Source organism: Ceratotherium simum, chromosome 29 (assembly GCF_057802395.1).
Source record: "Ceratotherium simum simum isolate JZ-2026a chromosome 29, ASM5780239v1, whole genome shotgun sequence".
In the NCBI taxonomy this organism is placed as follows: domain Eukaryota; kingdom Metazoa; phylum Chordata; class Mammalia; order Perissodactyla; family Rhinocerotidae; genus Ceratotherium; species Ceratotherium simum.
The window spans coordinates 18,219,867-18,247,300 of NC_141928.1; the positions used below are offsets into that span (position 1 = coordinate 18,219,867).

A 27,434-nucleotide genomic window follows, 5' to 3' on the forward strand; every position below is an offset into this window, starting at 1 on the left:
CCGTGTGTGGCTTGGGAAAAGATTGAACTAGAGAATTGGCTGAGAAGGATGCTAAAGGTGTGGGCAGGGAACAGACCTGGAAGGGCCTTGAAATCCATGCTAAGAAATTTATACTTTATTCTGAGGGCAAGGAGGGCCTGTTAAAGGGTTTTTAGCTGGGTCAGGTAAGATGGTGAGAAAAATCATTTGAAAAATCATTCTTGTGGTATACAAGAATAAAGGCTTCCTTTTCTCCTATCCTGCAATGATCAATATGGAAACAGATTCAGACAAGTATTGCTGTGGAAGGGACTGGTCTATGTTGAAGGCTGGCCCACTCAGTGTCCTCCTTGGGTCCTGTTGAAGAAGAATGAATCTGGACCCAGCATGGCTTTCTCATCACCATTCTATTGACAAGACTGGAAAGACCAAGTAAGTGGCATCTCTGAACAATGATAATCTCCACAAGTTACACCATCCCTTATATAAACAAGCAAGAAAAGACTGAGACAGGAACCAAAAAACAGACATTTTATATATCATGCCAAAGACTGCTGAGGGTAAGTAAAAATCTAAGAAATGTCATCCATCATCCATGCGGGCAATTGTCTGCTCTGACAGCTTGTGCAGGGACCAAGGACATATTGCTGGAAATCTTTGCTGGGAGACGAGGGGGTACATTCTGTGCCTCTATGTCTTTAAAGGTGAGCTTTAGACTGGGAGTATCCTTCAATTTCTCTTCTGCAAGGATACATACGTTTAATAATCATGCCAGAGTTTTCTTAACTGATTTGCATTTTTAATTTGCATTGAAAATATTATGAAAGCTAGCATGGATTAGCCCAGTAGATTTCAAACTAGTATTTTCAGATCCCAGACTTTAAGGAATATATTTCAGTTCCACAGCCCCAAGACCTTCTTCAACGAGAAAAATTTCATTATTTCAGTTTTCATATTGGGGTTCCATAGGTAATATATTTAATTAAAGAAACAATTCCACTATTTGGGGGAAAATCCTAGAAAGAATTGGTGTGGTGAAAAAAAGGATCAGAAGACTTGAGCTCAATTAGCTGTTTGATCTTTAACAAGTCCTTTCTCCTCTCTGAGCCACTGTTTCCTCAACTGAACAAACCAAAGCAGGTAAACTCTAGGGTTCCTTTTAGATTCAAGATTCTGATATATATTTGAAAGCCGCAGGAATGCAAAATAAAAGTATACCTCCTTCCCTTCTAGGGTATTCCTGCCAGGAGAAATTTTGATCTTATTCGTGACTTCTGAAACATCCTTTTGTGTTAAGCATATTCTAATCCCACACTTTGTGCCTTTATTTCATGATATCATTCTCCTTATTCCAAAATATACAATCACATTCATACTTTTAGTCAGGAGTCCTGAAAATAAGATGAAATTCTGAGCCCGTTCCCCAGAACTATCCATATACACACTCAGGTTTCCATGTAACTTCAGACCCCAGTAAGCCCATTCATGCACTTGTCTTAAAGGAACTTTGTCTACCTCCATTCATTAATGCATTTGTTTATCAAATATTCACAGACTATCAATTAATGGCCACACACCTCTCTAGATTCTAAGGATCTCAAATAAACAAACAGAGATAATTTTTAGACAGGATTGTATTTTATTTTTGTAGGTTCTCATGACCCAGAGAAAAAGACAAACCTGTAAACAAGGCAAAAGCAAAACAGAGTGGCAGCTATTGTGATACAGAGGTCAGAGGAGGGAACGGACATATGCAGAGTCATACTGCTAATAAGTTGCAGAGCCAGGGGCCCAGATCTATTGACTCTTTGCCCAATATACCTTTTCCTTTCATCTAAAGATCACGAAAGCTGCTAATACTTGAGTTCTACTTCTTTCTCTCTGAAGGACATCAGAGGCTTTAGAAGACATTCGATGGTCCTTGACTAGGAGCATTAAGACACTAAATTACACTGACATGGTCCATAAATCACCAAATGAATGAGATCCAGACAGTGGGCCAGCGTGAATAGGATGCATCAAGAATGACAACCACCAAGATCAGGTGGGAGATTTGCAGGCTACATATGGGGTCCAGATAAGCATGTAAGATGCTTCCTCCTTGTTTGCACGTTGTCCAGGAAGGAAGAGGGAGGAATACAGTTCTTCCCTAAATCATGATGAAGACTGTTATAAAACCAGTTTAGCTCTGGAATTGGAATCCTTGGCTTCCAATGCACGCCTTATGGTGTGCTTTGTGACCTTGGGCACCTTACTTTCCCTTTTAAAACCCACTCTATAGGGTGAGCCTACAGATTGAACAAGAGAATTTGTCAAGTGCTTAGCTTAGCACTTAAAGTGTTCAGAAGAATGTGAAGAGCATGTAATTATAACAATCATTTTTTAATCTCATTTTGATTTGGCTCATTTTAGTTTACAATCTCACTGGAGGTGGTGGGAGAGAAGCACCCCAAGTATATTTCATCACTGACATCGTTAAAGGAGAACAAATTTATTCAGCTGTATTATTGTCTTTAAATTCTCTACAAAGGACACACCAGCTACTCCCTGTACTTGGGGAAGACCACTCCCCCCACCACCCTTGGCACATCACAGGAATATTCTTTCATTAACACTAATGCATTTGCTCTTCACACCAAAAGTGCTAGTTAGACAGGGGTATCCTATTTTACAAATATTAAAATGGAGGCATAGAGAGATAAAGTAATGATAATAATATTAGTAGTAGTAATAATAATAGCTACTATTTAATAGTATATATTCAGTATGGCACAATTTACTTGAAAGGCAGTTTTACAATGAATTCTCACATAAACTTTGTGAAGTAGGTTGCTTGTTTCCTCCTCTACAGAAGAAACTGAAGTTCCCGGAGACTAGTCACTTGGCTGATGATGAAGGTGAATCTTGAATCCAGCTGTAAGACTGTCTGGAGTTCTAGCTTCCCAGTCCTGAGAAATCTTTCTCCAAGTTACTCTGGGACCTAGCGGCAGTGCCACAGTTTGCATCTAGGTTTCCTGACTCTTTCTGCTTAGACACCCCAGCTGTCTTGGGATATATTCGTTTGCTAGAGCTGCCATAATAAACTACCACAGATGGGGAGGATTAAAAAACAGAAATTTATTTTCCCCCAATTCTGGAGGCTGGAAGTCTGACATCAAGGTGTCCGCCACGTTGGTTTCTTGTGAGCCTCTTGGCTTGTAGATGGTCATCCTCTCCCTGTGTCTTCACATGGTCTTCCCTCTGTGTGTGTCTGTGTCCTAATCTCTTCTTTTTATAAAGACACAAGTCATATTGGATTAGGGCCCACTCTCATGACCTCATTTTAACTAAATTATCTTTTTATAGACCCTATTTCCAAATACAGTCACATCCTGAAGTACTGGAGGTAAGACTTCAACATATGAATTGCGGGGAGATGGGTGCAATCAGCACAAAACACAGGAAACTTCACTTTGATCAGTCTTTGGCCACCATAGTTTTTCTGTCAAACAAAGTGTTCCAGTTATTGCAAATATCCCCATATTTTAGAAAATGCATCAGCTGTAACTCAAAACAAAGGACAATGTCAACCCTTGTAAAAGAAGTAGTGGTCTTGATTGGAGGAGGTTTAGAAAGGATTGAATAGAAACTGAATCCTTGAAATAATAATTTAAAACATATAGTCATTGTTATAAGCAATTTTAGGAGCATTGTCTCAGTTCACTCTTGCAATAATGCTATGAGATGATTGCGATGATCATATGCTGAGAAAGGGTAAAAACTGTCATAATTATTCTCCATTGCAATATTTGTCGTTTTTTCGACTTGTACCAAAGTCATGTCTTCTACCAAAGACATAATCAAGCATTTATTGAGCACATCTGATGCATCAGGCACTGTGCTAGGCACAGAGGCAGCTGAGGACTTTTGAATATGGAACACTTCAAAAGGAATCAGAGCTGGGGCTAAGAGGAGAACAGTCACTAAAGAAGGACACAGTGGTGGCCAGGAATTTCTACACACGTGCTAGGGACACATGTAGAAGTGTTGGGCAGTGGATGAATTAACCCCATTCTTTTCTGTGTTTTCTTATGACAAGTGTTTTTAAAATTCTCCAATCAATTGAAAGAAATGAGTTTGACACAACATCTCCCTTGGCATTTGGGAGAAATGTTGTCATTAGGAGCTATTGTCCCCTAATCTTCTATATCCCTTCATATTACTCTGTAAGCATGAGTTCAATCTATGGCCTTACCTATCTTAGGCTCCAAGGTCCACTGTGATTGAATTAAGCTGGTGGTAGGATTCCATCTTTCTTTTCTGTATATAATTATTGAGATTGATTGACACTCGAGCTTGTAGATGGGACAGGGGCAGTTGAGCAGGATGTGCCTGGCAGAGGCCACAAGTTTAAGCGGATGATGACTTTGCGTCAGGGAGGTCAGTTCAGAAAGAGGGAAACAGGCAGTGTTCATATGGTGGAAGTCAGAGAGTCAGTGAGATGAGAGGAGAGCAGGGTTGGGGATCTGATTTCTGAGTGGAAACAACTCACTCAGTGCTTCATTTGGGGTTCATATCTTTCTAAAGAAATCTGAAATTGTTCAAAATTCTTTTTTTTTTTTTCTTTTTTGTGAGGAATATTGTTCCTGAGCTAATATCTGTGCCAATCTTCCTCTATTTTGTATGTGGGACACCACCACAGGATGGCTTGATGAGTGGTGTATAGGTCTGTGCCTGGGATTCAAACCCATGAACTCCAGGCTGCTGAAGAAGAGCACGTGAACTTAACCAGTACACCACCAGGCTGGCCCCTGAAATTGTTCAAAATTCTTAATCACAAGTGTAAGATCTTTGACTCTGAATTAGACACAGTCTTTAATATAATATATGAATTGGGTGTTAAAATGTATTAGCTTTCTCTTTCCTTTTTTTTTAACATACCTGTATCCTGTTTACATTCATAGTACCAATTCTATCTTTCCAATTCTTAAATACTGTGACATTTATTTAGATTCTTAGATTTTTCTCATTTGGAGTTTTGCATATGGCCAAGCTCATCTAGCATGGAATTTGGGGAGTTTTGTAGGTCAACTGCTACAAAATGCTCTGGGATTTTCCTTATTATTGAATGTTTTTATATCAGAACAAATTTGTCTTTCAAATTGGTCAAGGTTGCTTGCAGTTCTAATATGTCTTCCCAAGACTACAGCAGTAGTTTTCCACATTCTTTGCTTCAAGTAGTGCTTTACTTAAAAAAAAAAAAAAAAAAAAAAAATGGGGCAAGCATCATTAAGAATGAGATGAATAGATTCTTGCTGAGGAGGTAAGTCACTCCTGTGGGAAAGAGGCATTTATGATCTGGCATATGGTGAATATTCTCTTCAGTGCTGGTGATGGCAAGTGCTTGTTGGGTGTAATTCACAATTAATTGTGCCCAACAGTTCAATAATAATTCAGATGGAAAGAGAAATGCAAAAGGATTCTTAGTTCCTGGGGCTGTATTCTGGGCAACAAAGAGGCAGAAATGAAGTTTCACTTTTGGGAACGGTGCTGTATTTTTTTTCCTCCACTTTTTGTCCGTGTACCTCCCTCCTCCTCCCTTAGCTTTTAATTTTCTGCCTTCTCTCTCTATCTATCCTTTCCTTTTTAATCAATCTTTGAGATTCCCCCTCACCTCCCAGTCTCTATTTTCATGTTACAGGCCACCGAGTTGTCTCTGACTGAAGATTTCTCCACCTGGAACAGCAAACCAAAGACTGTAGCTACAGCATGTCTCAGTGCATGATAATGGAGTTGGGAAGAATGAGATTATTTTCTGCTTGCATCAACATGAAATGCAAACACATGCAATTACTTATGTAATAATAATTCTCCCTATATTCCCCTTTCTAAATATCCAGAGTGAGAAGGTTGGGATAGTTGATAGAAGGGGGTGGGGATTCTTTCTAAAAGGTGATAGACAACCAACAGACATCCTTTACTCTGTCTACAATCTTCTGTGAAGAGAAGAACAAATTCAGCAGTTTTAGCAAAATTACCAACACAGCAAGAAAGGCAGGCAAACAGATTGCTCAGATGGACTGACTCTTAATAACTAGATCTATCAAGTCCCAGATTTGCTGCTTGCTGGGAGACTTCAAAGTGGGTCTGCTTTTAAATATTTGATTTCCCCAAATTAGGGAAAACCCTCTGAAACATTTAGCTGTGTGGGCCATGCTTTGGGAGACATAGGGAGGCTCACCTTAATGTCATTTTTAGTGGATGATTTCACAATTTCTCCAAAGATTCGTGTCATCATCTTGACTCCTTTTCTTTTGATTTATCCATGAACCAGTTTAGTTGCCAACTTGTCAACTATTTGTACCTACAGACCTAGTCTGACCTTGAGCTGACCTTAAATATGCCTTGAATATGACACTTCTTTCCTATCAGTACCCTGACCAATAAACACAAGGTAGGGGCTAGCCATTCAGTCACACGAGGACAGCAAAGATATGATGTCATACTTGGGTATACTTGGATTTACATATGTGGAGTGGAGGCTTAGGAAGGTCAAATGCTTTACTCAAGGTCGCAAAGAGAACCACTGAAACTAGGATTAAAACTCATCTTCTTCAGAATCTATATCTTACATAATCCCCAACTGTGTTCCATGGACCACTAACTCCATGGGTTTTCCATGGTCTAAAAGATGGAAATAACTCTATATACTATAAATATCTTGGGGAATCACAAAACACATTACCAATTTACAGGTTTTGAGAAATTCTGTAGTGAGGTAACTGGTTAAATTCAATTTCATTTAAACTAGAATTTACTGCACATATTACCACAGAACATTTTTTTTTTCTTTTTCATGACACCCATATACATCCCATGGAAGTAATGGTCTGTGAAAGTCAGATTAGATTTCTCTGCTCCCCTAAGCATACTTGAAAAGAGGACCACTCCAGTGCGCCAGAGTTTATGGCTCCATCTTTCAAGTTCCCAGTATAGAGTGAGTTCAATGTCTCAGTCCAGGTCTAATAATGGGGTGAGGATTGTGGCTGAGCTTGGCTTGGGTTAGGTACAAACCAGTATGTCCACAGGGGTAGGATCATGCCATTGAAACATGGTTGCTCGAACATATCCTTTCAGTTGGGGGATGTGCTCAACAACAGACGTTCGTTTTGGCCTTTGCAGACACCCCCAAATATATCTGTATCATTATTTTCAAAAGGCATAGACCAATGATTTGTACAGCCTAAGAAGACAACTTTTTGTTTAAATATCTGGATATTTTCATTCTTCAACAATGAAGTCAAGACATTCCTGTGTCAAAAATGCTTCTTCTAAAAGCAGATATTGGCTTTTCTCTCTCAGCTCATAGGGGGATGACTGTCTCTTGACAATACACAGACACACAGACACATACACACACACACACACACACACAAGTAGTGTTCAGCTCTGTGCCCCTTAGATACTGCTCTCTATTTCCTTCTGATCAATAATGCCACTTAGCTTTACTTAATGCAGTTTCTGCTTTGGTCATCACAGCTCAAGATGAGGGGGAAAGGAAGGGAACTAGCAAGTACTGAATACCTATATATGCCAGCTCCTTTCTATCTCCCTCTTCTCATTTACTCCTCAGTGTTCTCCAATGAGGAAACTAAGGCTTGGCACCTTTATGTTCCTTGCCCAAGGTTTGAAAGCTTACAAAGGTTTCAAACCACTGACTGCCTTACCAACATTCATTCCTTTATTCCATAAATATTAGATGCTGCCTGCTGTTAGGCACGTATTGGTGTAGGAACTGAGAGTAGAGAAGATGTTTTGAAAAAATGCAACAGAAATGACCTAGGTGCAATAATCAGAGTATATCCAAGGGATTGTGGAGGCCACAAAAGCGGCAGTGGCCCCTTCTATAGGAGCAGTAAAAAAAGAAGGTGAGTTTTGAAAATGGAAAGTTTATTCGTTGGACATAGTGAGGTAAGATATTCGAGGCAGAGGAAAGCAGCACGAGCAAAGACAGGTGGCATGATTTGGCATAGTATGTTTAGAAAATTAAAATACATTTGAGTTGGTTGAAACACAATGAGTAAAAGGAGCAGAGTGAGAGATGAAGGTAGCTCTGTACACGGGATTCTGATCTCAGAGGGCCTTATAGACAACGCTAAGGGGACTATCTAATGTGTGAAATACACTAAGGAAGCCCAGAAGAACAGAATGCATGATGACAATGAGGATCTATGACTATCGCACAGAGGAGATAGCATTCTCAACTTGACGAGATGTGAAAAAATAAACAATAAGGGAATGGTTATAATAATATATCCATTCTTAGTTGCTCAAATGCCCTTTGGCTGAAAGTGCACACTTAGGAGGTTGAATTACACAAGCATTTGTCTTAAGATAACTAAATCCCATTTGCTTTAAATAGAGCATTCAATCTGAACTTTGAACAAATGATCTGCCCACCATTAACATTTTGTCAGGGTCAACTCTCTAGGTCAACCTAAAGAGTCTTGGATGGGCGACAGTTTTCTCTTAAGAGCACCCATAGCGTTTTCCCCCCAAATCATGCTGTTTTCCAAATGAGTTTGCAGGGAAATAAAATTAGTTTGCCTTAGGATCACTAATAGGGATTTGGTTTTCTTTGCTCAAGCACCCCCAAGGGGTTGTAAACTTGGCTGTTTTGCATTGTTTCAGCCTATGGGCTGTTGAGCTCTCCCAGGACCTCTTATTCATCAACAGTTTCTGCAGTTCTACTTTTGTGCGCTAATTGATAATACTTATTTTTTTAGTAATGCTTCCTTTTGCATGTTATTTGAATTGGTTGCACCGTAAATTAGAATGAGGGAGAGAGCAGGGTCGAATATCTGCAGCTAGATGCAGCCTTCAAAAAGAGGGCAGGTTATAAACCGCCTTTGAAAAAGGGTTAAGAAATTTCAGCCTTTGGCTTCAAGTTTCCATCTTAAAACTCAAAGAGGGCATTTTCTTATGAAACCTCAACTCATCTTCAAATCTTACGAAATGGAATTTAGGGGGGAAAAAGGAGAATAAAACATTTTGTTAATATATTTCAATTTGGCATTTGTTCCTTCCATCACTCATTTGCTGGTGAATCCATCCATCCAATATATAATGAATATTTACCATGTATATTACATTGAAATAGACGCTACTTTGTTGAGATATCATTAGACATGAATGCCGCTCTTAAGAATTATTCTACTAAACTGTAAGTTCTCTGAAGGTTGGTACTGTGTCTATTTGTCCACTGTTAAGTCTCCAGAGCCTAGCAAAATGTCTGGAACATGGTTGGATGTTAGGAATTTAGATAGGATTTGGTAATCCCACTGCTTGTCTTTCCTTTGGTGGAGGCAAGATAAAATCTTTTCCTGATCTCATCTGAACAACCAACACATGTGAAGAAAGATAGTTGAATTTTACGGAGTGTTTTTGATTAATACTCAGGAAAACATCCAACAATGTTCAATGCAAAGCTTTGAAACAAGTTGTGTGGGAGAACATGAATTTCACTTCCTTACTTTATATTTAAGATGGCTTCTGTGGGGAAAATTCCAGTTCACCTTACTTAAACAATTGCAGGTAACAAAGCAGACATAAAGAAATCTGGGGAGCCTGCCCAGTGGCATAGCGGTTAAGTTCACGCGTTCCGCTTCAGCAGCCTCGGGTTTGCCAGTTTGGATCCTGGGCGCGGACCTACTCACTGCTCATCAAGCCATGCTGAGGAAGCATCCTACATAGAAAAGCTACAACTCTACAACTATGTACTGGGGCTTTGGAGAGAAAAAAAGAAAAAGAGGAAGATTGGCAACAGATGTTAGCGCAGGGCCAATCTTCCTCAAAACAAAAAAAAAAAGGAAATCTGAAAGTGACGGACTTGTCCCAGTTTTTCAAGTCCTCACAAATATTTTTGCCATACCACCTGCGTGGAGATGAAGAGGGACGGAGAAGGTGAGGATGTCCAAAAGTACTCAGCCAAAGTTTACCTACATCACCAGAGCAAGTTTAGGGAGAGATTAATACCTGAGCATTAATCTTTGAACTCACAGTGGCTTTGCCCACAGGTAAACCAGGACCCCCAAAATACCTTAGGTATTGCCAATTTAAGGTAACTCCATTTTGAAGGGCTTTGGCTAATAGGCTAAGTTTGGACTTTATTCAGCGGGAAAAAGAGAGCTATCACAACCAAATAGCAACCAGATAAAGGGGCAGCACAAGGAAGTTCCTTCATGATGAGGGACGTAGTGTATCTTGATTGTAGTGATGGTTATGTGCATCTAGACCTGGGATTAAATCACATGGAACTACATACACACACACACACACAAACACACACGCACACACACGAGTGCCTAGAAACTGGTGAAAACTGAGTAAGGCCTCTAGTCTAGTTAACAGGATTACATTGACAGTAATTTCCTGATTTGATACAGTACTGGTTATAAAAGATGTGGTTGTCACTGGGAGCAGCTGAGTGACAGATTCTCGGGATTCTATGTATTATTTTATATCTCCCTTTGAATCTCTAATTATTTCAAAATAAAAAGTTGAGAGAGAGAAAGAGAAATTACCCCCTCAGGCCTCAATTAAATGCTAATGCTTTAGGACCTTGAGACTTCCTGCATTAAGATGGGTTACATGGGGAAAGACCAGAGGCTAAAAGTCCATATGGAATTACATGCTTTTTTCCCTGTGTTAATACGTTAGCAAAATTCCATTTTCCTAATTCAAAAATTTGACTCTGGGGAGAGAGAAGTAAACATATCACAGACAGAAAAAAAAGATTCAAATGTAAAAACTATTATTTTAGTCATGTCTTCAAGTTTGGTACACTCAAAAGGAAAGCAGTCTGAAAGCCAGTTGGAATCTGTATATGCTGAGAAGGCTGTGCTTGAAAATTTTCGAATAAATTCCTTTGAAATTTATGGATGAAGTAAAGGCAATTGTCAATTTCTCTGCAGCACAATCTTTATTACTGTTTAATAGCATGACACCTTTAGTTAAAGGTTTTATGGACCCAGGACAGAATATAAGCTAGGAGGGAAGCTGCACACCAGAATAATATCTTTATGCAAAGGAGTTTTTAACATTTTAATGTGCTGTCACGCATATTCTTCCATTTTTACAATTATAATAATTACTTAAGGGAATTATTGACTAGTTCTTTAATTAGCTTGAGATATATATATACATAAAATTATGTACATATAATATATATATATATAATTAATTTTTATTAGCTTCATTTTACTCTGAGGAAAATGAGGCACCAAGCACTTAGATGCCTCTGCCACTTAGCTCACACTGAACCAGGACAGCAGGGAGATTAGAATCCTGCTCTCTGGAAGAACCATAGCCTTGACCATTATTCTCTGTGACCTGCCTTAGCTGTGGTTTCCAAGAAGCATCAGAACAAACACATTATACCTAAAGATGCATGGAAAAAAATGAGCCTAACCTACGTGTTCTCAGAAAAATGTGAAGATATCACGCATTTGGCAAATGAACTTGTAGCCATTTGCGTGGAGCTTTCAAACAGATCTCATTCCAAGAATATTAAAGTAACGGAAGATGCAACTGTCTGTAATCCTGTTCAAAGCCAATCTTTAGATCTTGCTGCAACTTGAGAACTTTCCTGGAGAAACCAACAAATAACCAAGGCACTTTTCCAAAGGGCTCGATTTCCTCAAACATGCAAAATAATGGTGATTTTTAGATAAACTGACCAGTAGAAGAGAATATATTTTGAAGAATACAATTACCTAATTCATTATATTGGTGACATTACAGTGTTGGGGGAAATATGATCTTGTCAATAAAGGCAGAAGATCAATTGGATATCATCATGGAAAAAATAACTCTAGAACTCCTACCTCACACCTTACACAAAATTAAATTCCACGTAGATTACTGACATAAAAATGAAAAGGAAACAATAAAGATTTTTGAGGAAATCATAATAGAACATTTTCCAAACGTTTTCCAAAACTTGAATAGACAAAGATTTTTTAACAGAAAGATAAAACATCTATCAAAGAAAAAATATAGATTGATCTATAATAAAATTAAGTATTTCTGTTCACCAAAAGATAGCAATAAAAAAGTACAAACTCAATATCAGTATGGGAGAAGGCATTTGGTAAGTGTATATCCTAAAAAGGATTTTCTACAGTGTCCTGCAAATACATAAGAACATCTACAAATAAATAAGAGGAAAAAGAGATAGATCAGGCAATATGTAAATGTGCGAAAGCCTTGAATTGGCACTTTACAAAAGAAGATATCTATATGGCCAATAGACAAGAAAAGTTGATCAATTTCACTAGCAATCAGGGAAATACAAATTAAAAGCTTAGAGTATTACAACTACCATAATGATTAAAAACCCCAAACCAAACAAACAATAAAACCCAAAATATCAAGTGTTAGTGAGGATGTGGAGCAATTGAAATACTCATGCACTGCCAGAAGGAGTATAAATTAGACCAGTTACTTTAGGACACTGCCAGTGCCTACGAAAGCCCAGTCTATGCCTAACCTGTGACTCAGTAACTGAACTCCTAGGTACACACTCATCAGAAATGCATTCATACATTCACCACAAGATAAATATTATCAATCACAGCCTCAAACTGGAAACTATCGAAGGGACCATCATCAGAATAATTCTAGTATGCTAACACAAAGGAATACTGTACATCAGTGCAAATGAAAGATCTAGTGTTCCACACAGAAGTTTGAATCAATCTCGTGAAGATATTATTAAGCAAAAGGAATAGACTAGAAAAAAATGAGTATGTTCTTACATGACTTCATTTATATACAGTTTTTTTAAAAAGGCACATCTAAAGCATGCTGTTAGAAGTCAGGAAATGGGGTGGTAGTGCCAGAGAGAACACAACAGAGAGATTGAGGGGTGGCCATAATTTTCTGTTTCATGATCTGGGATATGTTTGTATGGGTTGGTGTAGTTCGTGAAAATTCATGAAGCAAAATATTTATGATACATAATCAATTCTGGCTGCGTACTATATTTCAATTTTAAAAGTTTATTCTCTGGAAGTTTTTCAGATTTGCCACTCCATTCATTCATTCATCAGTTATTTTGAGAATCCCTCAGGTGCTGGATGCATTTCTAAGCAATGGATCGTTACTGTCAGCGATCTATGAGGTTTACTATAAGACTCCTCTCTGGTCCAGGTTTTCATTGTCTCTTTCCTGGGTTATTGAAACAGCTTCTTAGCTGGTCTCTTTGTTGTTGGTCTTCCCTGCTTGAAATCCACTCTTTATGTTATTGGTAAGGTGAGCTTTCTAAACTGTAAAACCCTTCATGTCCTTCCTGGCACACAAGACAGAATTTAAATTCCTGGTTAATAATAAAAAATAATAATAATAATAACATAGCTAATATTCATTGAGCTTTTATTATATGCTAGTGACTATGTTTATACTTATCATTTTATTTCGTCATAAAATAGGAATCTGTTTCGGCGTCTATATCATTGATTGCAATTTATAGATGAAGACACTACAGCACAGGGGATTATCACACTTGCTTAAGCTTACACAGCAAGCGAGTACAAGAATGAGAATTTAAGCTGAGTTAGATCTCTCTGTGGAGTTCATGCTTGTAACCTAATTTTACCTATTAGACACTTCATAGAGTGTTCCTGCCTAACTTTCCTGCCTCACCCCCTCTACACTGCTCCTGAAAATTCTACTCTGCTTTTAGTGCCCTGACTTCTAATGTTGCTCACTCATGCTCTTTTTCATCCTCGGCCAACATGTATTCATATAGTCTCTTTTTCTCCAACCCTTTCTGCTGCCATAATCACCTTCCTCAGCACAACTCCTCATGCAGTGTTCTTGCTCAAAAATCTTCAATGGCTCTTTTTGCCAACAAGTTAAAGACCAACATTTTACATCAAAATTTATTGGCCCTTCATAATGTGGCCCAAATCTACCTTTCCATTCATTGCCTAATTACTCCTGTTCACCCATCATACTCTTCAGTCAAACCCAATTATTCTTTATACCTTTTCATTTTCCATGCCTTTTGTCTTCAGATGCCACTCTTCTTGAATCTCCTCCCTCTAATGGTTCATATCCTACCCACTCAATATCATACATCATATCAAGACCCACTAAAATATCGCCTTCTTCACGGAGTCTTTCTTTATGTCCGGGGTCTTCCCTCATTCTTCTCAAGTTGGATTAGGTGCTCCTCCTCTGGTTTTCTGTTTCACTTTCTGTTTCCACCCATCATTACACTATTTTAAGTATTTCTTTTTATGGTGACAGAATAGTACAGGTCTTCTACCTTCATACCAACTCCCACTCCCAACCCCCACACACAATTATCCTTAGTGCGCAGAACATAGTAGATGCCCAGTTCAAGTCTGTTGAACTAAATTGAAACAGGTGCTGTAGGAGCATGATATCAGTCTCTAATGGGAAAAAATGAACAAATATATTTATACAGTGTTTTATGATTGCAAAATTACCTTTACATGCCTTATTTCGTATGAACTTCCTAGGAATTATTATCACCATTTATTTTATTGTGAAACTGAGGCTCTGGGATATGGATTTACCCAACCAAAGTAATATAAAATTAGGGAAGAAACCCCAGTCTCCCCAGGTAGTGAACTTCTCTAGAAAGCCTACCTATAAGAATGTTACTTTTGACAGAAACACAGAGAAAAAAATGAGGAAACACGTTTTTTGTTTTTAAAGTATTTTTCTTGTTTAGTTCACTGTCATCTTTCAGGTCCTTTTCTGCCAACTTGCAGATAAAAGGTTACTATTATCAAAATTTGGTTTCTGGTGTTTCTTTTCATTTATTATTTCCCCTTCCTCTTTAAGTTCAACAAAGTGGACTCCCTAAAGTCAGGAAGACACACAACAGGCATTATTTCAGCAGAAGACCATGGAGAGAAGATAAACAAACCTGGAAGAAGATGACTGTAGGAATCATCCAGACAAGCCTTCCTCCTTCTGAATTCTTAGCTACAAAATCTCAGCACACTCAGAGGCCCCAGAAAGAAAGATGTAACCCGAGAAACCTAGTGGGGCTTGTGGGGCTGAAAAGCATAGGCTTAAGATCAAGCTCCTACACCAGTTAGGAGAATGTTAAAAAAAACACCCACATACACTGTATTTATATGCATTTATTTAACAATTATTAAGTGCCAGGCATTGTGCTAGGTGCCAGAGATACAAAAAGATTTAGTCCTTTGCTGTTATGGAGCTCACAGCCAAGCAACTAACACAGTTGTACATGGATTAAATCGTTCAAGTATATAATTATAAAATGCAATAGGAACGCAACTCAGCAATTATCTTCTTGTGCATTTTTTTCCAGAAAAATGAAAACATTTTTTCACACATGAATGTTCATAGCAGTGTTATTTTTAATCACCAAAAAGTGGGAAAAAAACTCTTCAGCTGTTGTTCAATGGGGGTGAATGGTTAAACAAACTGTGGTATGTCCATACCATGGAACATTACTCAACAATAAAAAGGAATGAACAATTGATACACGAAAAAACTAGGGTTAATCTCAAGGGATTTGTTCTGAGTAAAAAAAGCCAATCTCAAAGTTACATAATGGATGATTCCATTTATATAGCATTTTGAAATGATAAAATGATAGAAATGGAGAACAAATTAGTGGTTGCTAGGGGTTGGGGATGGTTCAGGGTTATGTGTGAGGAGAGGGATGTGGATGTGACTATCAAAGGGAAACATCTGGGTCTCTTGTGGTGATGGACTATTCTGTGTCTTGACTGTGACGGTGGATACATGAATCCACATGTGTGATAAAATTGCATGGAACTAAACCCACACACATGTGTAAGTAAAATTGAGGAAATATAAATAAGATCGGTGGAGTGTATCAGTGTCAATATCCTGGTTGTAATATTGTACTGTGGTTGTACCAGAGGTTACTTTTGGGGGAACTCACTGTACTATTTCTTATAACTACATATGAATTTACAATTATCTCAATATAAAACATTTAATTAAAAATGCAATATGAATTATAAAAGAATATATATTTGATAGGATTAAGGTATATGAGAGAGGGATTTGATCTAGCCTAGGGGAACCATTAAAATCTCTCCTGAAGAGAGAACATTTGACCTGAAGTCTGAAGAATAAGTATGTGTTATCTGGGCAAATAGCGATGGGGATCTAGGCAGGAGGCAGCATGATGTGTTCTAAGAACTGAAAGTAGGGATATAGCATAGTACATGATAAATCAAAGAGGTAACAGGTAAGCAAAATTGTCTTTCACTCAGGCAATTATAGGCCATTTTAAGAACTGGTCCTTTATTCTGTGCATTCTTAAAATACTATTACACAAGAAATGCCGTGGGTTACTCTGGATAACCCCAGAGAATGGACTATCTCCCCAGAAATATCAAGGGAATGGTTTTATTACAACTTTCTAAAAACCAAAGCTTTCCAAACTGTTTTTTCCTATGGGGCTGTGTTATAAAGTAGTGAATTTCCCTTATCTGAAAATATTCAATCAGAGTGATTGACCATTGTAATGTTGGACATTTATAATGATTAAGAACAAGATTGAAACAGATGATTTCTAAGTTTCTTTCCATTTCTATGAGATTATGTCTTAGTGTTCGTTTTGCACAGGATTAAAGAAAAATAAGGCAGGCTGAATTTGGGAAAATATCTGAAAACTAATCATAGCATCTCGGGTTGATTTAAGGAACTGTTCTAATAAGGAACTGTCCTAGCATTCAGGTTGCAAAATCCTGAAGTCTAATGAGTGATAACAGGCATGACATCACAGAGGATTTCGAAAATGGGTCCCTGATCCCTAGTCTCTGGGGTCATCTCTTCCTCTGGGTGGATGAATCCTTTCTTAATGGTCTGCATCGCAGCCTACTCATTCTGGACTGGGTTATAAACACAAACCCTCCTATTAATTTCAAATGATGTATTTCTATCTCTGGCTATGAATAAAACAGATCAATGCCACCCGCATGTTTTATCGGGCCTCCTGTGAAATGAATCTGTAGGGAGACAGCCAGCAGGATGGAGTTGACATGCAGATGAGATTTGTAAGTGAGGACATATTGATTATTTCCATCTCAGCTCAGGCAGTAATTCCACCCAACGCTGCTTCCCCTGTTTGAGCTCATTATTTATGCCATAAAAACACTATCTCAATGATAATAACAGGCTTCATTTACAAGCCAGAACATAAAGCATCAGCGCTTAAGATTTCAAGAGGTAGACGAAGAGGAAGAGAGAAATTTAACAAGTCCTAGAGAGGCACAAAACCGCCAAGCCTCATCTGGCAGCTTTTATTCCCTCAAAAAGCAAAAATGAGAGCTGTACTAGATTACTGGGCTCTTTATTAATAACTCCAGACTTTTACAAGGGTTGTATTGATGGGGCTGTCAGAACTTTCTCCATAGTGAAACTTTCCTTATTGATCCTTGATTTTTACTGTGCCATGCCACTGCCTCTGTTCAAGGTGTGGAGAGCCTTTTTGGGTTCCTTCTTGCACTTGTGTTTGGCAATCCCAAAATATCAATCTGAGTGTCCATTCAAATGGAATCACATTTTGCAGAAACTGAACAATTCTTCAAAGCAAAGGCTCCCCCCCTCCAATAGATTATTTCAGTAGCTAACATGGCCTATATCTATTGTTTTGCCATCAATTGTTTTGTAATCTCCTTTTTAAGCAAACCCAATGCAAGTAATTCCATCCAGGTCAACAAGCAGTCATAGTGCGTGCATATTCCTTGCATTGCTCTTGGGAGCTATAATAGTTGCCCAGTTAGATAAGACATGGTCCCTGCCATCAGGGAACATTTAGCCTAGGGCAGGAGTCATACACATAGCAATAAGGTCTAAACACATGGAGAGGAGAGTCTAGGAAAGGGAGAAATAGTTACTACTGGGAGACATGGGAAGATTTCCTGTAATAGAGGACTCCTTAGCTGGGTCTTGAAATTGGTAGTATTCTTTTGCTATATTGTTTTAGTGAAAAAAAAATTGTTTAATTCCTCTTAGTAAAAGAGTAATATATGTTTATTAGAGAAATTTAAGAAAATATAGCTCCATAGGAAAAAAAAAGAAAACTAGGTCATCTCATACAGAGATAACCACCATTGATAGTTTAGTGTGTGTTCTTCTTTTTTTTTTTAGATTATATACACAAAAATCGATGTATATTTTATATGTTTTGTACCTATGTGTTTTCTATTTTGGATGTGTTGTGAATATCTTTTCGGGTCACAGTACATTCTTTTCCATCATTCTAATGACTGCAAGGTTTCCTTTGCAGGGATGTCTCATACCTTATTTAACCAATTTCCTAATTTTGGTCATTTGATATTAACAATGTCATTGGGAAGAAAAACAATATTCCAATGAACATCCTAGAAACTAAGTCTTTATTGACATCCATGATGATTGCTTTAGGATAAATTCTTAAAACTGGAATTGAGAGGTTAAAAGACATTTTTAAATTTGTTGATGGATACAGCTGTGCCATCCTTGAGAAATGGTCTATCAATCTTCTTGCCTGGCAGTAAGTAGCACAGGAGGAGCGTGACTTCTAAGCAGACAGTTTTTTGACAGGCAGAGTTGGCAGGGAGTGTTTTGTTGACTGATCAAATAACCTGGGCAGGGGTAATGTAAATATTTGGTGGTATTCAGGCTTCACTTCTAGGTGTTAGCTGGAGACAAGGTTGGAAAAGGGGTTTGGAGCAAGTGAAAGTGAATTTCCTTTTTTTATTCAGTAGCAACAATCAGGCATAAACAAATATTTTAAATTAGTTTCATTATTTTTATAAATAATATATGCACATAATAAAAACAAATCTGAAGGATACACCGGATGTAAAATGAACAATAATAGTTGCCCCAAGTCTTTAATCCAGTTGCCTTCCACAAATGTAGCCAGTAAGTAGCAGTTGGTCATCTTTCCAGAAAAATTTGAGTTACTCAAATATGCTTTGTGGGGTTAGATGGTTTTTGACCAAAATGCGATCACTTATCTGATTGGTCAACTTGGAAAGAATGAATTGCACGTACTTGTCTCAACTTCTTCCTTTCTTCTCTTTAGAGAGCGCTGCCCCAGGGAACATGCACTGTGAAGTGTTCCTACAGGAGCCAGCTCTGCCCTGTGGAAAGCCTTGTAATGGTCAGGGCTACAGTGGGTGTCCTAGAAAGCCAATCTCCCTGTAGATATAAGCCACATTCCCTAGCACAGCCTTCATTGTTTTTTTAAAGGAGATATTTTGGTCTCCACATATTGTATTTCTTGTCTTATTTTTCAGTTGATTCTGAACTTAAGCAGAAGAAAGGTGTGCTGTTTGCTAGGCACTCTTTCAAAGAACCCAATGCATATTAATATAGAAAGTTAAACAGTCTTCTGTTGATGAGCATTTATGTTGTTTATAGATTTTTTTTTTAATCACACACAATACCATAACATACTTTCATGAATAAGCAAATATGAGTGCATCTGTAAGGTATACTGCAACATACTTTCATGAATAAGCAAATGTGAGTATACCTGTAAGGTATAATTTAACAAACGGAATTAGCTTATGAAAGGGTATGCATTTTTTCAGTTTTGATAAAACCAAATTGATTTCTGTTTCTTTTTACATATTGTATTTTTTTTTACAAATTTACAATCTCATTAACCTCATTAAGTTAATCCAAGATTTAGTTTTCTCAACTATTGCCGATATGCAGTATTCTCAAACTCTGATCTATAACATTCTGATAGGTGACAAATGACATCTCATTAAAATTTTAATTCGCATTTCCTTAATTATGTGTGACACTGTGCTCTTTTTCATGTTTATTGACCATTTGTAAGATTCTTTCTGTGGACTGCCTGTTCATCTTCTTTGCCCATTTTTCTATTAAGTCGTTTGTGTTTCTCTTATTGATTTTTAAGAGCTCTTTGCATATTAATAAAGTCAGCCATATCTCTGTATTACTTGCTGTGAATAATTTTTCCATTTATTATTTGTCTTTTGATTACGTGTAGGCATTTTTGTCTTTTTGTCAAGTATCATGTAGTCAAATATCCAGTTGCTTTTATGACTTATATACATTGAACTTTCTCTGACCAAATGATCCCAAAGAGGAGATACTACTTAGATTGGAAAAGGAAATGCTAGAAACACAGACATGAATTGGAGGAATATTACAATGCCTTTAATAAGTGGTCAAGACTATAATAATGGTAAAGAAATAGAGAAGGAAAAGAGTGTGAGTTTCTTCAGAAAATAGATGTTGTTAAGGAAGAACCAAAGGTGAGTGAAAATTAATAAGGGTAAAATTCCAAGGTTACTACGTAGATGGAACTGGAAGTTAATACAGACATTTTCTCCAAGGAAATTCCTTTGTTTTCCAGTCTTCCATGAACTGCATTAATCTGGACTTGGAAACAATGCTGAAATATTAGACTATATTCAATGCACACTGCTACTCCATTTTTCATATGTCAACTATACTTCTTTTCCTATTCTTAGAGAATGAGAAATTTAATAGAGTAATGTTGACATAATAGAAGATTGTCCTAGGACAATATCAATTTCATAAGTATGCTATTATTTATCCATGAATGTTATGTCTCTTGATAATCTTATATAGTATTCCTTCATAATGCTTATCAAAAGTAATGATAATATATTTATTTATGAATATTTAACATTTGTCTTTTTCTTAGGTCAAAAGCTCCATGAGGACACGGACTATTCCTGTTTTGTTCACTGTGACAGAGATTACACAGACTAGGTGTCCAATACATTCTTGTACACGAATGACTAGTGGCTACCATTCGTATAATATTTGTTAAGTTTGAATAAAGGTTGGCACTTATAAAACATGTCCACAGACAGAATTTTATTTGAATGTTGAATGTCACAATAACTCCACGGGTTAGGTTTTATTTCCATTTTATTGAGGAGGAAATTTAGGCTCAGATATGTGACATGACATTTTCAAGATCACACAAAGAGTGAAATAATTGCTCCAAGCCATGACTTCACCCAGTGCTTTTTCCACAGTGTCATGCTTCAAGTTTAGAATCACATAAACTTCAATAGGAAAAGGTTAAAAACTTTCTAAATGCTGCCAGACGTGGTAGTTCATAAAAATATTTTTGCTGTACACAAATAATGAAATGATAATGCATCTTCATTAGGTGGTTTGTGCAATTGCTGTGGTGACTTTGATGTTCAAAGCCAAGGCTGTTATTTACTAATAGTAAGGTATTCAGAATACACTGTAAGTGTGCCATCGGATTTCTTTTTTTCTGAAGTCAGTATGAAAAGAACGTGGCCTTATGTTGGAGAAAGAAGGATTCAGGTTAGTTAGTAAGATGATTACATTAAGTTAGGAGCGGCTATGACTAAGTGCAGTTGTAACTCTTAAGTTGACCAGATGTACCAAGAGAGTGGAGTTTCTGGCAACTGAACAAGTAACTATTTTTGATTTCAGCAGAGCCTGACAACTGGGGAAACCCACAACACTAATTTACTCATTCAACCAATAGGTACTGAATGCCTGCTTTGTACCAGGCCCTCTGTTGAAATCCAGGGATTCTGCAGTAGAGAAAAGGAGCAAAATCTCTGCCCTCAGGAAGCATATATTCTAATAGGGTGACAGATCATGGACAATGAATACATTAATAAAGAACATAACAGCTGCTGATGGCTGCTGCAAAGGAAATATATTGGGTGATAAACTGTAGAGTGACAAGGTGTAAACAAGATATATAATAGATTGATCAGGAAAGTCCTCTCCGAGAAGGTGATGGTTAAGCTGGATCTGAAGACCGGGCTAACAGATATATTAGAAAAATATCCAAGGCAGACTGAAATAATAAGGGTCAAAGTCCAGAGGCAGGAAGCTTTATGTCCACAAAACAGAAAGGAGGTTTTGAAGCTAGAGAACAAGAAGGAAAACGAGATGTGATGCAGTCAAACAGGCCAGCGAGAGAAAGACCACGCAGGCGCACAGGAACAAGGCAAGAAGTCTGGTATTTCTTCATTAAACAAGAAATCATTGAAGATTTTTAGATAGGGAAATATTATAATCTCGTACAATTTCTTTTAATCTATGATGTTCAGATTGAAAGAGTGATGATGTCAAAAGAGATGGACATTAGCGAAGTTTGATGAAAGTCTTGCTTTAGGGGAAGCACCAAAGTCCGGTGGGAATCAGCAAATTTAGAACTAAATCAGTTTAGAAGGGAGAGAGAGTGACCTCACTGTTAGGGATTTACTGAAGAGGGAATGTTGCTGATGGTAATCTCCTGGAAGCATCCATGCTTTGAAGAACCTCTTCTATCCAGCCTCTTGTCTCTAAAATTGATCACAGTACATCCTGGACACTCACCCACGTGAGGTCTAAAAATTACCACTGTGGAATTGGAGGGTTTTATTGCAGCATATTCTTTACTCAGATGAATGAATGAATGCACATATAAACAAACAAACAATCAAACAAAACTACTCTCAGTGTTTCAGCTAAAGATGAGATATGGATTAAAGTAGCAATTTCAAATCCTAGCTTATCATTAGAATCATTTGGGAAGCTTTATAAACATTAAAATTTCTAAGCCCCACCTGTGCAGATTCTTACCTACTGATCAGTAGGGCTTTATGCCCAGGAATGTGTATTTTTTAAAGGTCCCCATTAAATGTTGATGTTCAGCCAGGTTTAGGAACCATTGAATTAGATAAGCTTGCCAATTCCCTTTCATCCCAATGAGTCTGTAAATTATCAAACTGCAGTGGAACCAACATGGGATTATTGCTAGATGGTGCTAATGTGGATTGCCAAACTGTTTCATTTTAAATTTGATTTGAGGAGAAAGCCAAATGATATTAGCAAATAAAAAAAAAGTTATTGGCACCAAATTCTCCCAGCTGCTATGCATTGAAGGCACAAATTACTATATATATTCTGATTGTCTGAGAGAGAAAATGCATCTTCCAGGGAGACATGACTAATGATCAAGGGAGTATTTAGGCACAGGAAGAAGGTGTTTAGGATCATTATACATTATTTTTGTAAAACTCCCTGTGTTGTAACTTTAGAAGAAAATTTTGCTCATTTGCAGCTGTGTCTTCTAGCTATAAGTTGTGCTAAATGATGAGGAAGCTGATGTCAAAGTCATACCATGGGTTCAAGGTCACACAATGAGTCGTTGGCCAAAATGGTTTTCAGCCATGGGCTCTACATTGTTAATTATATAATTAGTCTCCCAAGACAAAGCAATAGCGCAAACCAACAGAATGGAAGTGTCTAATAGTTTAGATGGAAATTATATTGCTTTTCTGTACCAGAGTAAGCCCTCCTAGGAAAAATGATAGGATCTGGAGGGAGAGGAGTATTGGAAGAATCTTTTGTTCATAAATATTTTGCTTTTTCTACCCTGATGTCATAAGATTTAAAATGCCACCATTAGTGACTCTTTTTGGAGAGGAAAACTGTATTCACATCAGGCCACATTTTTTTTTAGAATTTCTAGGCAAGATAAGTAAGTATTTTACACATGTATTCACTATTTGGCATTCTTTTAATAGGGCTTGAATGAATTTATTTGTTTATTCAACATATGTCTATAGAGTACCCACTATGTACCAGCCACTGTAATAGACTCTTAAAGTGCAATGGTGATTAAAACACAAATCTTGCTCTCAAGAAATCCTAGCTAGTATGGTGGCCAGGTTATGTGTTTATAAAAATATACTAGACTAGGTGATATAAGTCTATTCAGAGACTGTGACTTTGTTTAAAAAAAAGAAGCTTTCTTTCTGGGATGGTCTTGTAACAGATTTTAATTTCCAAGGGGGCACAAAATATTTTCCATCTCACACACTCCTTGCATGCTCCCTTTGGAACACTCTCTCTTGGAATTCAACTGCCATTTCTGAATAGCCCAAGCCCCAGGGTGAGGCCCACATACACATCATCTGGTCCACAATTCCAGTTGAACCAAGACTTGAAGACATCCTTGCCTATGTTCCAGACAAGCCAGAAAAGAAGCTTCTAGGTGCTTCTAGCCCCATCATTCTAGTCTTTCCAGATAAGACTCCAAACCTTGCAAGGCAGAGAACAGTTATTCCCACTATATTGTGGCTGAAATTTTTAAAAGAGTTAGAATAGCTTGCACTCTTAATACTGTCAGACACTCTTGTTACTGTCAGGCAGTACTACTTATTACTTATTACTGGAAGGGATTTATGTAAGCAGCTCAATGTTCATTTAATCCTTAAAATGACCATGTAAATTTAGTTACTCTTCTTATTCCCATTTTACAGATGATAAAACAGAGGCTAATAGAGAATGTGACTTGTCCAAGGTAACATAGCTGGTAAGCAGCTGGGCTGAGACTAAAACCCAAAAATGTTTGCCTGTCTCCATGCTGACACTATAATTAATTTTAACCAACAATCAACTTAATTTATCAATCTGTATGAGTATCTGGCTGAATTCTTGAGCTATAGAATCCATAAGCATAACAAAATAGTTGATTTTTTACACTACAGTGTTTGGGGTGGTTTATTATGTAGAAATAGCTAACTAGAATAGGCCTCCCCCAATCCTACTGTTAGTTATAACAAAAGTCCACATCCCTCAAGGACCAGTTTATTAGCTGTTACCACCAGAAGGGGACAGTGACTTTTACAGAGCACCTACAATTTTCTAGAGTGTACTACGTGCTTTGCTTTAGGGACATGAGACATTTCCATTCTGGAACTCATTTTACAGATGACACATTTACTTCTAGCAGGGAGAAATGCTCAGAGATATTACCTATAGTGTTCCCTTTTCTTGGATTGTCTTAACATTCACCATCCTCTTTAGCCCGCCTGCCTCACACTCATCCTTCAGGTAATCAGCCTAGATTTAATTTCCATTGGAAAGTTTTCCATGATGTCTATGATTTAATTAGGTGGGCCCCTCTGGGCTACCAATGCACCATGTGCTCAATCATAGCAAATATTTCTGAATTATCAACATTTTACCGCTCATTTTCCTAGCTAAACTATAAGATCCTTGAGAATAGAAATATAGCTTTGCTCACTGTTCCATCCCCATAACTTATCACAGAGGCTAGAAGATGACAAGTGATCATCAGAACTAGCATCCAAATCCCCAGGATCTTGTCTCATCTTACATAACCATTTAACCCTCCTACTTCTGATCCATGAAAATCTCCAATATTTTTCTACTACCATCATCTTAGTTTTCACTCCCACAAACTATTCAAATTTGAAGCCTGGCATAATGGACACTTACTGGTATTTAGGGCAAGAGTTGGGGGGAGTGGGAGTGGGGAGAAAGGGGAGCATTGGGTGGTCTGGTGGGATGAGGCAGACCGACTATATTCATGGGTTCTGGAGTTAGACTATCTTGGTTCAAATCTTGGCTTCATTAACTCCTTTTTTGTGATCTTGGTCAATTTACTTAACCTCACCAAGTCTAATTTTCCTCATTTTTATAGTGGAGTAAATGAGGATTGTTGGAGAAACAAATGAAATGACGCACATTAAGAGCTTGGCAGTGTGCATGTCTCATAGCAAGCATTTAATTCTTGTCAGTGATAGTCATCACAGAAACAGTAGTAAAGTAATAGAAGTAATATCATTTGCTCCAGGCTGTGATTGCAAGTCGCCATTCAAATAACTTTTTTCTTCCTGGATCCAAGTCCTATAGTTTTATGTCTGAGTCACCCTGACATGGTTTTTCTCACTGTATTTGGGTCATTTAAATGTCTATAGTGCTTCATCCTACTAGTTCAATTCAAATAACAGAATAATGACATCTTAGAGCGCCAACAGAAGGAGAAGAGATGTTTCCATTTATTGAGCACTTACTGTGTGCCAGCCAATTGCTATGGCTTTACATTATGGGATTTTAGAACACAATTTAAATTCCCATCTCTCAGGAAAAACAAAATCTGAGATTGAGTAAGAAAATCTTCAACGTGTTATTCTGAACATTTACATTTTGTAAACTATTGCATGTGTAAAGAAATATTTCAAAAGCAGCCAAGGTGAATACAAAAGGTGTGGCACTCAGACTTTCTGAGGGTAACTCATAGGGTACGAGCTAGTTCAAAATTTGGCAGCAAGCTGCTAAGATAATAACAGAGACTTAAATTCATCTAGAAGGTTTTAAGTAGCTCTTTTTCCCTGGAGGAGCTGATGTCGTCGTGAAGTAAGAAGAACCTCTAAACACAGCGTCAAGGCTATCATTAATTAGAAACAGCGCCATTGGAGATGCAGAGGAGCTATTATGTTGCTCCTCCCTGGAGTCTGGACTGGGATGATTCCCCAGAGGGCTATTTCCAGTTCTGTGTGAGTTAATGATTCCAGTGTAATCAACCCCAGTCAAAGAGAATGCAACATAAAGAACAAACAAAAGAAAATTGTTGGGATTACACATAAACTCTCTTTGGACATTTGCAGGCTCACAAAGCTAATGAGTTCCCCATTCAGACTCTCTGGTGGCAGTCTATTATAATAGCCCTAAACATTCTGAGAAAAGTGCTACGGGAGTTGGGGAGGGGGTGGCTATTATGGCTGAATGCTGAAGAAGGCAGTTTGATGAGAGAGGAAGGTCTTTCTCCTGCCTGCTGCCTTTCCCTGATAGGAAAATGCAAAGCCCAGGGAAGGCAAGCCACATGCTTGGCAAGACCCATTCTAGCTTCTATAAAGTCACAAAGGGGATGGAGAGGGGAGAGGAGGGGGCATAGGAGCACACAGCCCATCCTGCCACAGGAGAATGAGGCCTCCCTGGAGGCTTGATTAGGATACTTGTGGAAAATTTCAACTGCATTCAAAGAAGGGCAGTAAACATCCAAAACTCATTACACACAGCAAATAGAAATAGCACCAAGAAAAGAGATGAAGCTGTTGATTACAAATCACATTGTTTGCAAAGGGAAGAGAGAGATATTTTAGATATATTAAATATTATTCTTTGGTCTCCATGTAGCAAAACAGGGTAATGTAGTTCAAGGTTTTTCACATTTTATAAAATATCAGAAGCTATTTATCTGTGAACACTTGTCTGGAAGTCCAAAACATAAAACACGTTAAAATAGACGTACTATGTTCAAAAAAAAAAGTGGAGGCTTAGATTCAGTCCCTTCTCCTCACTGCCTGGCCCCCATAGTTGCCCTGGGACACACCTGTGAAACCCAAGAGATCAGAAAACACAGTTTGAGAATCTCCTTGGACTGGTTTAACCACATGTTATCTAAGAAATACTAAGCAAGCTGCTCAAACTTGCTGAGCCTCAATTTCTTCATTCTCAAAATGGCAATAATGGAAACCTATCAGGAATGTAGGGAACTTAACGAGTTAAGCAGTTCAGTGCTTGGCACATGGCAGGCTGTCAACTCATGTTACTTCTTTCTCTACCACTACAGTCAACATGGA

General features: G+C 37.8%; 1 long non-coding RNA gene across 11 annotated transcripts in view; it reads left to right on the plus strand.

Annotated features, from left to right (window-relative positions):
• Positions 1-27,434, plus strand: part of LOC147913219 (uncharacterized) — a 421,589-nt gene that overhangs the window by 220,330 nt on the left and 173,825 nt on the right. For 4 of the 11 annotated variants that reach the window (XR_015548920.1, XR_015548929.1, XR_015548930.1 and 1 more), the window contains one exon: positions 20,702-22,055. The exons of 4 other annotated variants lie outside the window; for them this stretch is intronic. This is a non-coding gene — a long non-coding RNA (uncharacterized LOC147913219). Of the gene's footprint in view, positions 1-263; positions 412-5,659; positions 11,113-20,701; positions 22,056-27,434 lie in introns of those variants that run through there. 3 more of the 11 variants (XR_015548926.1, XR_015548927.1, XR_015548921.1) reach the window with 3 other exon arrangements.